This window comes from Gopherus evgoodei, chromosome 9, assembly GCF_007399415.2.
Source record: "Gopherus evgoodei ecotype Sinaloan lineage chromosome 9, rGopEvg1_v1.p, whole genome shotgun sequence".
Lineage (NCBI taxonomy): Eukaryota > Metazoa > Chordata > Testudines > Testudinidae > Gopherus > Gopherus evgoodei.
The window spans coordinates 29,432,573-29,445,345 of NC_044330.1; the positions used below are offsets into that span (position 1 = coordinate 29,432,573).

A 12,773-nucleotide genomic window follows, 5' to 3' on the forward strand; every position below is an offset into this window, starting at 1 on the left:
GAAAGGCAGTCTGTTGGGGAGTTTCTAGTTCTCATATCCTTCTTCTCCTCACCCACTGTCACAGTTTCACCCATGCCTCCTTCCTTAACTTACTGTTTGTTTCCTTCTGCCACTCTCATCGTGGTGCCTTCTCCCATGTCACACATTACCCTTGGGAGCTCCCTCCCTTTAACTGGTCAAATGACCACCTTGTTTTTATTCCAGTTGTTCCTTAACACATTTGTCTTCAAAGCCTACCCTCATTAATCTACCAAAGTCAGAAGAACATTAAAAACATTAGTACTTCTTTGAGATTTTGGCATCTCCTGCAATGTATCTAAACTGTATTTTCTGTGTAATTTTATAATGTATATTTCTTAGGGCAGGGACCATGTCTTGTACAGCACCATGCATGCTTTTGTTACTCAGTAAATTAATAATCAGGGAAAGTAACGGTGCTGATCCTCCTACCAGATTTGCTAAAAGTTTATAGTAGTGCTCTACAAAGTTATTTTGTTCTTTCAAAAACTGCATTGCCTTATTGATTGGAAAACTGTAGGCATATAACCCAGAGGAGGGTAATTCAGACATCTTGGAGACAGAACATAAGGCATAGATGACAAAGGGTATCCTTGACTTGCATCAGATGATGGGAACTGGCATACTGCCATTGCTTATATGAGAACAGAACAATCTCAATATAGTTTGGACCAAGTCCTATTTGTTTAAAGCTCAAAATGGACAGGTTAACTCTACAGTGCTTTGCAGCAGAGCCAGTCCTAGGGACATGCCACCCTTTGACATTGTACCCCAGAGGCAGCTATAAAGCAATATTTTTTTGTTGAGCTTCTGGGCATAGGAGGAATGACAGGGGTACAGTGTGGGAGAATAAAGGAGTTACTGTCCCCAGGCACTTCACACTTCCTTTATATATGACTGGCGCTGTACACTGTAATCTACACAATCATTACCACTCTGGTTGTTTGCAATGTGAAAAGTATCTTACACCATCAGCCTCTCTTTTCAATGGTCTCTCTGATCTTGACGTACCAATTTTTGTAAAATATTTTTTTCTAAGTTCATTTCTAGAACCAATGGCAGTTCTTCCCTTGGAACACCTGGGGCCTTCTCCTACTAAGTGAAACATTTAGTTTAATTTTATCTTAACTCCCCAAGTCGATATATCATTCACAGCTATTTAACCATGTAGAAGTGTCCATTTGGGTACAGCAGCAATGCAGTGCCCCAGACTGCATAGCACACGTTCCAGCAGGGAGATACAGCTCGTGCTGATAACACTCTTTTCATTCCACTAGTAGCTCTGGGGGATGTTAAATCGCACTACGAACGTTAGACATTTTAAAATCAGGAGGTCTAGATACCTTACATCCAAGAGTTTTAGAAGAGCTGTCTGAGCTTGCTGGACCATTAATGTCGGTTTTCAATAAATCTTGGAGCACTGGGGAAATTTCAGAAGACTGGAAGAAAGCTAATAATGTTCTGATTTTTAAAAATGGTAAACTGAATCACCTGTGTAATTTATAGGCCTGTCAGCCTGACTTCGATCCTGGGCAAGATAATGGAGCAGTTAAAACAAGACTTGATTAATAAAGAATTAAAGGGGGGGTAATGTAAAACTAAATTGCTATCCTGTTTTTATGAGATTACAAGCTTTGTTGAAAAAAGTAATAGTGGTGATGTAATCTATCTAGACTTCTCTAAGGCGTTTGACTGCTACTGCATGACATTTTGATTAAAAAACCCTCGAACAATATAAAATTGACATGGAAGACATTAAATGGATTTAAAACTGGCTAATTGATAGGTCTTAAAATGGACTTGTAAACAGGGAATTGTCATTGAATGGATGTGTTTCCAGTGGGGTCTCACATGGATTAGTTCTTGGCCCTATGCTATTTAATATTTTTATCAATGATCTAGAAGAAAACATAAAATCATCATTGATAAAGTTTTCAGATGACATAAAAATTGGGGGAGTGGTAGATAATGTAGGGGACAGGCCATGGATTCAGAGTGATCTGGATCACTTGATAAACTAGGTGCAACCAAACAATGTGTTTTAATATGGCTAAATGTAAATATACACTGTGACTGGTTCTCCCTGGGGTGTGAGCTGGAACTTGGGTACCACTCAGCCCCATGACCCACCAGCCTGGGCTCCCTATCACACTGTACTGCTGTGACAAGCTGCAAAGCCCTCCGGCCTGCGCTTTCACCAGCATTCACCCAGGTAGGGACATACCCAGCTGCAATTAGATGCAGGCTCTGTAACCACCAGCTTCCCAGTTTAGGACCCCAGAGCTGTACCATCCTATCCTGGTCAAATCAGGCCAGTATATGGGTTTAATACCTGGTCTACCTCTCCCTCAGTGTGAAGAAGACAATGCACATTTGTGGTAACCTAGCAGAGATTTCCCCCAAGCACTCCTGTCAAAGCTCACTGGTGTAGAAAAACAAAAACAAATTTATTAACTACAAAAGATAAATTTTAAGTGACAGTAAACAGATTAAAGTAGATTACCTAGCAAACAAACAAAAACATAAACTAAGCTTAATATACTCAATACATTGGATGTGAATAGCAGATTTTCACCTTAACTGATGGTACAACAGGCTGCAGATTCTTTACAGCTTGGAATCCCCACGTATTTGATACACAGGCTAGAAATCCCATTAGCCTGGGTCCAACAATTCCCCCAGTTCAGTCTTTGTTCCTCATGTGTTTCCAGGAGTCTTCTAATGTGGGGAGTGAAGAACCACAGAAGATGTCACTCCCTGTCTTACATAGCTTTTGCATAGGGCGGGAACTCTTTGTTCCAAAGCTTGGTTCCCAGACCAGTCTGTGGAAAAATATTGACATCTCAAGATGGAGTCCAGCATCATGTGGCCTGGTCACATGTCCTTGTAGAGTTATAGCAGCCATCACTCTCAGGCTGTTTGTAGCATTCTCAGGAAGACTCACCAGGTGGGAGATAAGCTTCTCCTAGGGCCTGTTGTTTTCCCTAATGGCTCATTGTCCTGAATAGGCCCTTCCCAACCAGTTATCTAGACTGCAATCATCTTGTCTAGTGGGTGTTATCCAGGTTTAACTACATTTGAAATACAGATACATAGTTAATATTCATAACTTCAGATACAGAAATGATACATGCACATAAATAGGATAATATTTGACAAATCATAACTTTTCCAATGACCTCTCACATGACCCATCTTGCATAAAATGCATCATAATTGTGCCATAATCATATCATAATAATATCACTTTGAAAAATATGGCATGCTGTGCCATATATACATCTGGGGGGAAAAGACCGTAGGCCATACTTACAGGATGGGGGATTCTGTTCTGGGAAGCAGTGACTCTGAAAAGGACTTGGGAGTTGTAGTGAATAATCAGCTGAATATGAGCTCCCAATGTGATGCTGTGGCCAAAAGAGAGAATGTGATTCTGGGATAAATGGAGGAATCTCGAATAGGAGGAGAGAGGTTATTTTTCCTCTCTATTGGCATTGGTGTCACCACAACTGGAATACTGTGTCCAATTCTGGTGCCTGCAATTCAAGAAGGATGCTGATACGTTGTAGAGCAGTGATTCTCAAAGCCAGTCCACCGCTTGTTCAGGGAAAGGCCCTGGCGGGCTGGGCCGGATTGTTTACTGGTTGTGCCGGCAGGTTCGGCCGATTGCGGCTCCCACTGGCCGTGGTTTGCCACTCCAAGCCAATGGGGACTGCCGGAACAGCGGCCAGCACATCCCACGCTGCTTCCCGCAGCCCCCATTGGCTTGGAGCAGTGAACCATGGCCTGTGGGAGCTGCAATCGGCCGCACCTGTGGACGTGGCAGGTAAACAAACCAGCCTGACCCACCAGGGGCTTTTCCTGAACAAGCTGCGGACCGGCTTTAAGAACCACTGTTGTAGAGGGTTCAGAGAAGAGCCACAAGAATTCTAAAAGGATTAGAAAATATGCCTTATAATGATACTCAATCTATTTAGTTTAAAGAGAAGGTTAAAGGGTGACATGATTCAATCTATAAGTACCTATATAGGGAACAAATATTCAATAATGGTTCTTCAGTCTCGCAGTGAAAGGTATAACACAATCCAATGGCTGGAAGCTGAAGCTAGACAAACTCAGACTGGAAATAAGGTGTACATTTTTAATGGTGAGAGTAAATACCGTAACAATTTACCAAGGGTCATGGTGGAGTCTCCATCACTGACAATTTTTAAATCAAGATTGGATATTTTTCTAGGAATTATTTTGGGGAAGTTCTCTGGCCTGTTATGCAGCAGATCAGACTAGATGATCATAATGGTCCCTTCTGGCCTTGGAATCTATGAATCTATAAAAGCAACAACAGAAACTCAGGGAGAGTATCCATAATTGAGAGAACAGCCCACCAGCCAGAGTAGATGATGAGGGGCTAAGGTAGCTAAGGAGAACCAGAGTGACCCACCTACAATTTTGATGGAGTGTTGCCTCAGCATAGTAACTTTAGCCTTATCCTGGGCTGCATCCAAGCTGCACTGACTTTAGTTTACAAGGACTGTGGGGAGATATAAATATGGCTGTATGCTACTTTATGCTTCCCCTCTTCTGGGGCCAGCCAGGGATCAATCCAGCCTCAATCCTGCTCTAAATTACACCATGGCCAAATGTGTCTATTTCAGCAGCGAGGAATTGCTGGGGCACAGGGCTGCACATCCCTTTCTCCTGGCAAAGGTCTCCTATGCTGGGGGCAGGCACTGTGCTGCTGATATGCCACACTGGGATTCCACTTTAACTATGGGAGCTTTGGATACACAGCTATCTAACTTTCCAGCTGCGTTGTGCCTCCTGAACAGACTTGAGGCTCTGTGTCAGTGGGTTGCTTCTGTTCTGTGTTCAGTAATGCTACTGAATGGCATGGCGCTCACAGTTGTGGGACCATTTGGTTCTTTGAGTTGAGATGGGCCAAATAGTGACTCCCTGGCTCTTATCAAGGCCTCTACAGGAATTTCACCAGTAGCCAGCATTGTAGTGGCCAGTCCTGAGGAACAGGAGTGCACCATATTTTGATTATTACTTAATTAATGGAAGACTGTACGGAACGGAGGATTCAGGAGGTGACACTTTCAGAAATGGTGATAACTGCTTTGATCAGCCTTCCTGAGTTTGGCTAATCTACGATTTTAAAGTCTCTACTGAGAATGATGCTGTAAGCCCTTTAGAAGTACCATCAAATCCCAATTGGTACACACTGCACACTGTGCTATCTTTTATTTACCCACCCTCAGCCCCCAGAGGTTATTCTATTCAAACTCCCTCCCAGAACCCCCCTCACTCTCTCTTCTGCCTTATCGCCACTCTTCCATTTACCATCATCAACTCCCTAAGCAGATGAGGGAGTGATGATGAAGCATCTTGCCCCTTAGGGGGCAGAAGGAGATCGGTTCACATAGAGTGTCCTGACCTTGCCTCCATAGGCGGCAGGTTATATTCTTTTGTGATGCTCAAGCTCCAGCAATGTTCAGGGCTGGGGGCCCTGCTCCAACAATATTTGGAGCTGGGTCTCTCCCCCAGCCCTGCCTGGAGCGGGCCCTGGCCCCCGTGGCTCTCGCCCCCGCCCCACCGCGTCCCTACCTGGAGCAGGTCCTGGCCTCTGCCTGCCAACCCCTCCCTCCTGTGTGTCCCCCCACCATGGGTCTCCCCGCCCCACATCCCTGCCTGAAAGAAAGCAGCGCGCGCCTCTCCCGTGCCTGCTTGTGCTGCCGAGTAGCACATTCCTAGCCTGCTCCTGGCAGCAACTGCTGTCTGTTGCCCCGGGGTCCTAGTGCCCCCATTTACTAATGGCAAGGCAGGCTGCCCTTACCCTGCCCTTCCGCCCTAGCCCTGAGCCTCTCCAACTCCCCAAACCCCTCATCCCCAGCCAGAGCTGTCATCCCCCCGCACCCTAATCCTCTGCCCCAGCCCTGAGCCCCCTCCTGCATCATGAACCTCTCATCCTCAATCCCAACCCTCATCCCCTGCACCCTAACCCTCTGCTCCAGGCCTGAGCCCCCTCCTGCATCATGAACCCCTCATCCTCAGCCCTCACCCCTGCACCTCCTCCTACCCCCAAACTCCCTCCCAGAATGTGCACCCCTCCCCCTTCCCACACATCCCCTCCTGCCTCAAACTCCCTCCCAAAGCCTGCACCGCCTCCCACCCCCAAACTCTATCCCAGAGCCTGCATCCCTCACCCCCTCCTGCACACCCACCCCCTGCCCCAGCCTGGACCCAGCACCCAAACTCCATCCCAGAGCCTGCACCCTGCACCCCCTCCTGCACCCTAATCCCCAGGCCAGGATCTGCATCCCAGACCTCCTCCCCCCACCCAACCCCCTTCCCAGAGCCTTAGGCAGGTGTTGGGGCGGAGTTGGGGGGGCGGGTTCTGGTCACCACCAAAATTTCTACAAACCTGCCACCCATGCTTGCCTCAGCTAGTTGTGCTTTTAGGCTAGACGTAGGTAGCAAAGCACCAAATGGTGTACTAAGATGAGCAGACCCCTCAGCTTGGCATTAAATTCAATGCTATTCCCACAAATTGAGGTGTCTTCCACCCCTGGATCTGTGTTTTGAGTTTCAAAAGCTGCCTGTGACTGTAAGCACAGGCCCTTCTATCCTCTTAATATGGCCATTGCTCTAATGATTTTTTTTTCCCTCTAAGTCATTCCCCTCTTCCCACACAGTGTGGCTGAAATAGCTGTGAGCTATCTAGGAAGGAATCTGTGGAGATTTCGTTGAGGATCAGGGACTAAAAGTTGAGATGAGGTCAGTAAAAGTAAGAGTGTGCTCTGCTGGCTTCATTTCATATATATGCTGTCTTGCTTTTTCAGTAATGGTCCAGGCAAGCAACCTGCTTCTTTGATGTGATACTGTGTTGATTTTGGCTCCAGATCTGACCTACAGTCTCATTACTAATTGAATGGGAAGAGCCCTCTAATTTAAGCGCATATATATATATTTAAACCAGGACCCCACTGTGGAGAAATAAGAGGAAACAGTCCAGTAATTTTGCTATTTGATAATTTTTTTACTCCCTTTCTGGCTATGTAGCAGCAGCTAAGCACTTTACTCAGAGCTGTGCTGACGTCATGGTAGAAGGTGATGCACAAAGCTGCTTTAGCAAGATAAAGCTGAAATAATTGTTATCAACAAAACTGGCAAAATCTTTCCTATCTCCTGGCTGTGCAAACAGGGCTGGGGGGTCTCTGTCCAACTCCTAGATAACAGCATCAAAACACTATTACTAACCACTTGCAGGAAGATTTAACTCAGGACCGAAATGTCAGTAGTGACCAAGCTATCTTCTCAGTCCATGAGCTGGTTCCTCTGGAGGCTTGTCTGCACAAATAGTTGCAGCAAGCTGGGGTTTAAATCTACCCTGCACTAACCTGCTGTGTGCCAAGTGTCCATGTGGACTCTGCTGCCATGCAGTGAAAGTTTCCTATTGTGCTTTAATTTTTCCCCGTCATTTCAAAGCAGGGTAGATCTAAGCGCACGAAAAAACTTTTAATGACTGGCAACAGGATCTGCACGGACACTTAGTGTGCGGGAGATTTACACCCCAGTTTGCCATGAGTGTTTGTGTTGTAGACGAGCCCTGGATCAGGGTAGAGGCAGGGCAGCATGAGGAAGTCTGCTGTGATGGAGTGTACATACTCCATAGCAGCAGAGCAAGGCTGGGGATAAAATTTGTCTCTGGAGATTGCAAGACAATTTGTCCCATCCTGAAGAATCTCCTTGAGTTGCCAGCCCTGGAAAGAGCATACTTAAATGGGAGCTATTAGGGATCAGGTATAAAAGCAAAGATGATTACTATCTTAGGGTTTTATGCTACTGCCCATCAATCACCATAGTATCTGAGTGCCTTCCATGTAAAATTGTTAGCAATAGAGAAGTCCCTGGTGGGGCTGGGCTTCTTGTGATGCAGAACATCTCTACTAACGTGAAGAAGTCTGTCTTTGCTGATCCCTAAAGCCAAGAGCCAGAGTTTATCTTTAAATCGTCCAGCCAAACCAGGAACTTACTATTTGCTTTGCTTTCAGCACCTGCTGAAATAACCTAATTTAAAACTCCCAAACCTGCATATGACTGTCTGTCATTTAACCAGGCTAATGCTGGTGGCTTCTACTGTCTTATCATGAGTTGAGACTGCTGGTTTGTACGATGTCCCAAAGGCACTTAACTCACTAAGAGTCTGACTATTAAAAATATCCAATTAAAACTTGAGACTTGTGACTTGACTTATAATGGGGGCTCCCTGGCTGTCATCATTGGCTGTCCCCCACTCACCAAACTTAAAGAGTGAGAAATGTTTCTGTATTCTACTTAACCTACTTGGGTCCCTTCTCTCCCTTTGGAAGAGACAGTCTCTTACAACCCAAGGGATGTGGTCAAACTCTTCTGTGAGGTCTCTAGTGAACAATGAGGAAGTTACACATGTATGATGATGAGGGATTATCAGTAACAGAGAGTCAAAATTTCAGAACTTCAAAATGTTGAAATTTTGAAGAGAAAAATAAAAAAGGAAGAATTTCTCCCTTCATTTGTAACCAACTATGGTGCTGGTCAATTTTTTTCAGATTTTGAAATTTTGAATGTTAAAATGCTTTTATTTTATTTTTCTTGCAAATCCCTTTCCTTTTGTTTTTGACTAGCTGTATGCAGTAATGACCATTGAGGAGTTTACTGACACCCACTGCTTGCATATGTAACATGCTGTCAAGGGAAGTTCATGTCAGACACACATACAGAGGTGGCGCTGTCATAATAGAACAGGATGAACACAATTGACTTTAGATTATTATCTAACAAGTAAGGATCCCAACTCATATCACAAACACAGTCCAGACTGCTCTTCCAGTCACAGTCTCTAGTACTGGTACATCTACCCTTAGTGGTTTTGATGAATTCTGGAGCAGAATCTTGCTGGGGTTTTGCGGCTGATTTTGGTCTCAGGTAAATTGGTTGCTGTATCTAAGATTCTGCTTTATCTGGTTAGTCTGCACTGCTCTAGATTCCATTGGCAGTTAGACCTATTGTCTGGATCCTCTTCTGAAAGTCAAGGTTAGGCCTGGCTGTGGGCTGTGTGCTACTCACTGTCTATATTCAGAGGGCCCCTGTTCCTGAGGCCAGACATCTGATCGATGTTAGCCCATTTGGGCCCATTGTCTATTAGCTAAATTTCTGTACCAGATCTGTCTTGGCCCCTTCTTTTTGATAAGCCAGAATACAAATAGTTTTCACTTGCTAACTCTTCTCTTGCCTAAACTTCCTGGACTCAGCTGGCCTGGTTGAGCTGTGTGTTCCCTTTTTTCCCTGATCTGCTTCTCTCTCTAATCATTTTCTAGTCCATGAGAACAGGCAGGGCAGGAAAGCAGACTATTATGTCCTTTCTACTTCTAGACCCCCACATTCTCTCCCCACTGCAGCTTTGCTGCTTCCTGCCAACTGAAGTAATTTCAAACCAACTATTTCAGTGATGTCCAGCCAGGATAGACCATCCCTGGTTGCTGAGGGAACACTGTTGTGTCCCTTACTTTAACACAGTGGTTCCCAAACTGGGGTTTGCGAACCCCTGGGGGTTCGCTGAACATTACAGGGGGTTCGCCAGAAAAATTTCACTAATGGCGGCCAGAGGACCCCAGGCATTGGAGGCAGCAGGTGGGACCTGGTTGTGGGGAAGACAGCCCGAGCCCCAGGAAGAGTGGGGCCAAGCAGTTGGGGCTGGCAGCCCGAGCTCTACCCCTTTCAGCGGGGGAGCTGGCAGCCTTAGGCCCGGGGAGAGCGGGGCTGGGCAGTTGGGGCTGGCAGCCCGAGCCCTACCCCCATCAGCGGGGGAGCTGGCAGCCCGAGCCCCAGGAAGAGCTGGGCTGGGCAGTTGGGGCTGGCAGCCCAAGCCCTGGCGGTCAGTGGGACCTGCAGCCTGAGCTCAGTGGACCAGAGCGGTCAATGAGGTCCAGCAGCAGGAGCCCCACGGAGTGCAGAGCCGGCAGCCCAGACCCTGATGCGGGGTCAGTAGCCTGAGCCCTGTGGTGAACAGGGCGGCAGCTGAGACCTCAGGCGCGTGGCAGCTCAGATCCCTGTCCTTGTCAGACAGGGAAAGTTGGCATTGAGGGCAGAGTGAGCAGGGGCCATGCTGCATTTGGGGGATGGTCCAAGCTAATTTGTCCCTCGCAGGGAACCCTTGTGGCAGAAGAAAAGCTGTTTGTGATCAAAACCAGCCAGAAGCACATTGTAGCCAGTGTAGCAGTGTTAAGGTGCCTCAGTAATTGTCGTTCTCTCTGGAGTGCTGTTTTGCTTCAGTGAGACTTGAGTGAATCTTCTCATTTTCTAGTTTGTTGGTTGTTAGCAGTCTGTATTACCAAACCTGAGACTTTATCTTTCTCCAGTGGTTCCAGACTTCCAAGAGCTATGCAGAGCAAAGCAAGCGCATCCATCGCACCGAGGAACTTTAAACTTAAATCCCTGGAAATATTCATTTTTAGGAGGGGTTTCACGAGATTTCACAATTTCATGAAAGGGGTTCGTGGGCTGTTAAAGTTTGGGAACCACAGCTTTAATATAATGGGCAACCACTATTTCCTGTAGCCCAGGAATAGGGGAGAAGTTGTCTGCTCCACTTCTGCACATAGAGTCAAGGACTTTAAGACCAGGAGGGACTACCAGATCATCTAGCCCGACCTCCTATATCACAGAACACCAGCACCACCCAACGCCTGCACAATAAATCCGACAACTGAAATTAGACCAAAATATTACAGCCCACAAGAGACTAGGACTCAAGTCAGCCAGCTGTAGAGTTGTCTCGCCACCCAATGGCTTCCTCACCACCTCCTGTGCTGCGTTTTCATGCAAGCCCATAAAAGATCTAAGAACAGGGGCTGAGAGGTATTCTGAAGTGGCAGCCACCACCGCAAGCGGGAGCTTAGACCAGTTGCAGCAGTCAAGTAAATTTTGGGGCTTTGGAAAAATCTAACCTGTAACATCTGGGGCAGCTAGGGGTAAGGGCATAGCAGAAGGAAATGGTGCAGAAGAGGAAGGGCAGAAGTCTATACTGGGTGTAAATCTAAAATTTAAATCCATGTATTAGATTAAAATGTAATAAAACATAAGAAGGATTTGGATGATTGACTCCTGACTGCACAAATCACTGAATCACAGTGTAGCTGATGACACCTCTATGCAACTTCAGCCCCATGAATAATTTACCTGTTTATTTTTTTTTATCTCTATGTATTTATGGCACAGTAGGTTGTCATGGTAGCTGAGCATGAAAAGAGAGGAAATGGGTCTTTGTTAGCCTTGGAATTATAGTGACTGGTCTTCAGTATATATACATGTCTGAAAGCATCTGAGAGAGCACCATTCCTGACAGCTTAGGCTGTTGTGGCAAAACCTGCCCACAGAGTGTCACTGTTGATCCAATTTAGACTATTCTCTGGCAGTGGAAGATATATCAACAGAAGCAAAATTATGAAATATTTCTTGCGTCAGTCACCACCTGAATTCTCAACTCTCGGACTCTGTGTGATAAATGTCTGTTGAACGTTGGTTCCCAAATGTGCTGCTCCCCCATTATAAGCACCTTAGAATTCTTCTTGGTCAAAGCCTATGGCTTCCCAGAACAGTGTTCTAATGACAGTGATGTGTATAGCTGTGTAACAGGTTTGCCAGATCTCATTAAGCTTGATGCTGTATGTGCGCTTGAGAGCACAACTCCCACTGAGGTCAGTGGCTGCAGAATAAGGCCCATCAAGTGCTTGTATGACACATGCAAGTAAATTTGTCCATCATACAGTTGCAATGATTCTGCTATTATAGCTAATATGGAGAGGAGTTGTAGCTTTGTTGGTCCCAGGATATTAGAGAAACAAGGTGGACAAGAGCATAATGATTGTCTGGTTTCACCCACATAGTTGCTATTGGGTTATTTAGTGCACTGGATGAGGTGCCCCACATGTTGTTCTAGGTGTGTGTAGGAGATACGGATCTTGAAAGGTGTGTTGGGGGTGTGTGCATTGATCATTGAACAGTGGAGCTATGTCTGCAGGTTTTGCATCTGTTGTTCTGACAGTGTCTGGTGAGCATTCAAACAATGCCCCAGCCATGGGCAGCGGGTCATATAGGCTGGGGGTGGCTGTGCCTCTCCAAACAGCCAGGCGCAGCCCCACCCGCTGCTTTCCACCACTTCCTTTGGCTCTAGTCTTCCAGCCCCCAGTGCTCTGGCTGGGGTTGGGGAGACTGGGGCCACGTGCCGCTCACCCTCCCAGTGCTCCGGGGCTCAGGGGGCTGCAGACGCCTGCCCTCCCTCACTTGAGTTAGTTTCCCAGACTGAAGAAGAGCTCTGTGTAAGCTCAAAATCTTGTCTCTCTCACCAGCAGAAGTTGTTCCAAGAAAAGATATTGCTTCACCCACCTTGTCTCTCTCTTATAGCTAATACTTCAGTAACAAAGCAACTGAAAACATGGACAACATGGACATACCTGAGGGAGCAACTCCCCCTGCTGTTACTGCACTTGGCTGCATGTGCTCAGTGATTTGTTCCTAGCATATCACACGTCCTGCTCCACTAGATGAGATCCTGGGATGCCAGGGTAAAGAGCACTGCAGTGAGCTGTATGCTCAGTACTCGTTTGGTCTGATTTCTTCTACATTTACTCTTGTGTTTGTGTTGGCTTCCTGTATGTGGATGACTGTTATGTCCCCCTAGCACAGACAACATGCTGGATGGACAGCTAAGCTGA

The 12,773-nt window shown here is 46.3% G+C and overlaps 1 protein-coding gene across 2 annotated transcripts in view; it reads left to right on the forward strand.

The window, feature by feature from the left end:
- The window catches only part of HLTF (helicase like transcription factor), a 139,166-nt gene that overhangs the window by 105,837 nt on the left and 20,556 nt on the right, over positions 1-12,773 (forward strand). The window lies entirely within an intron of this gene.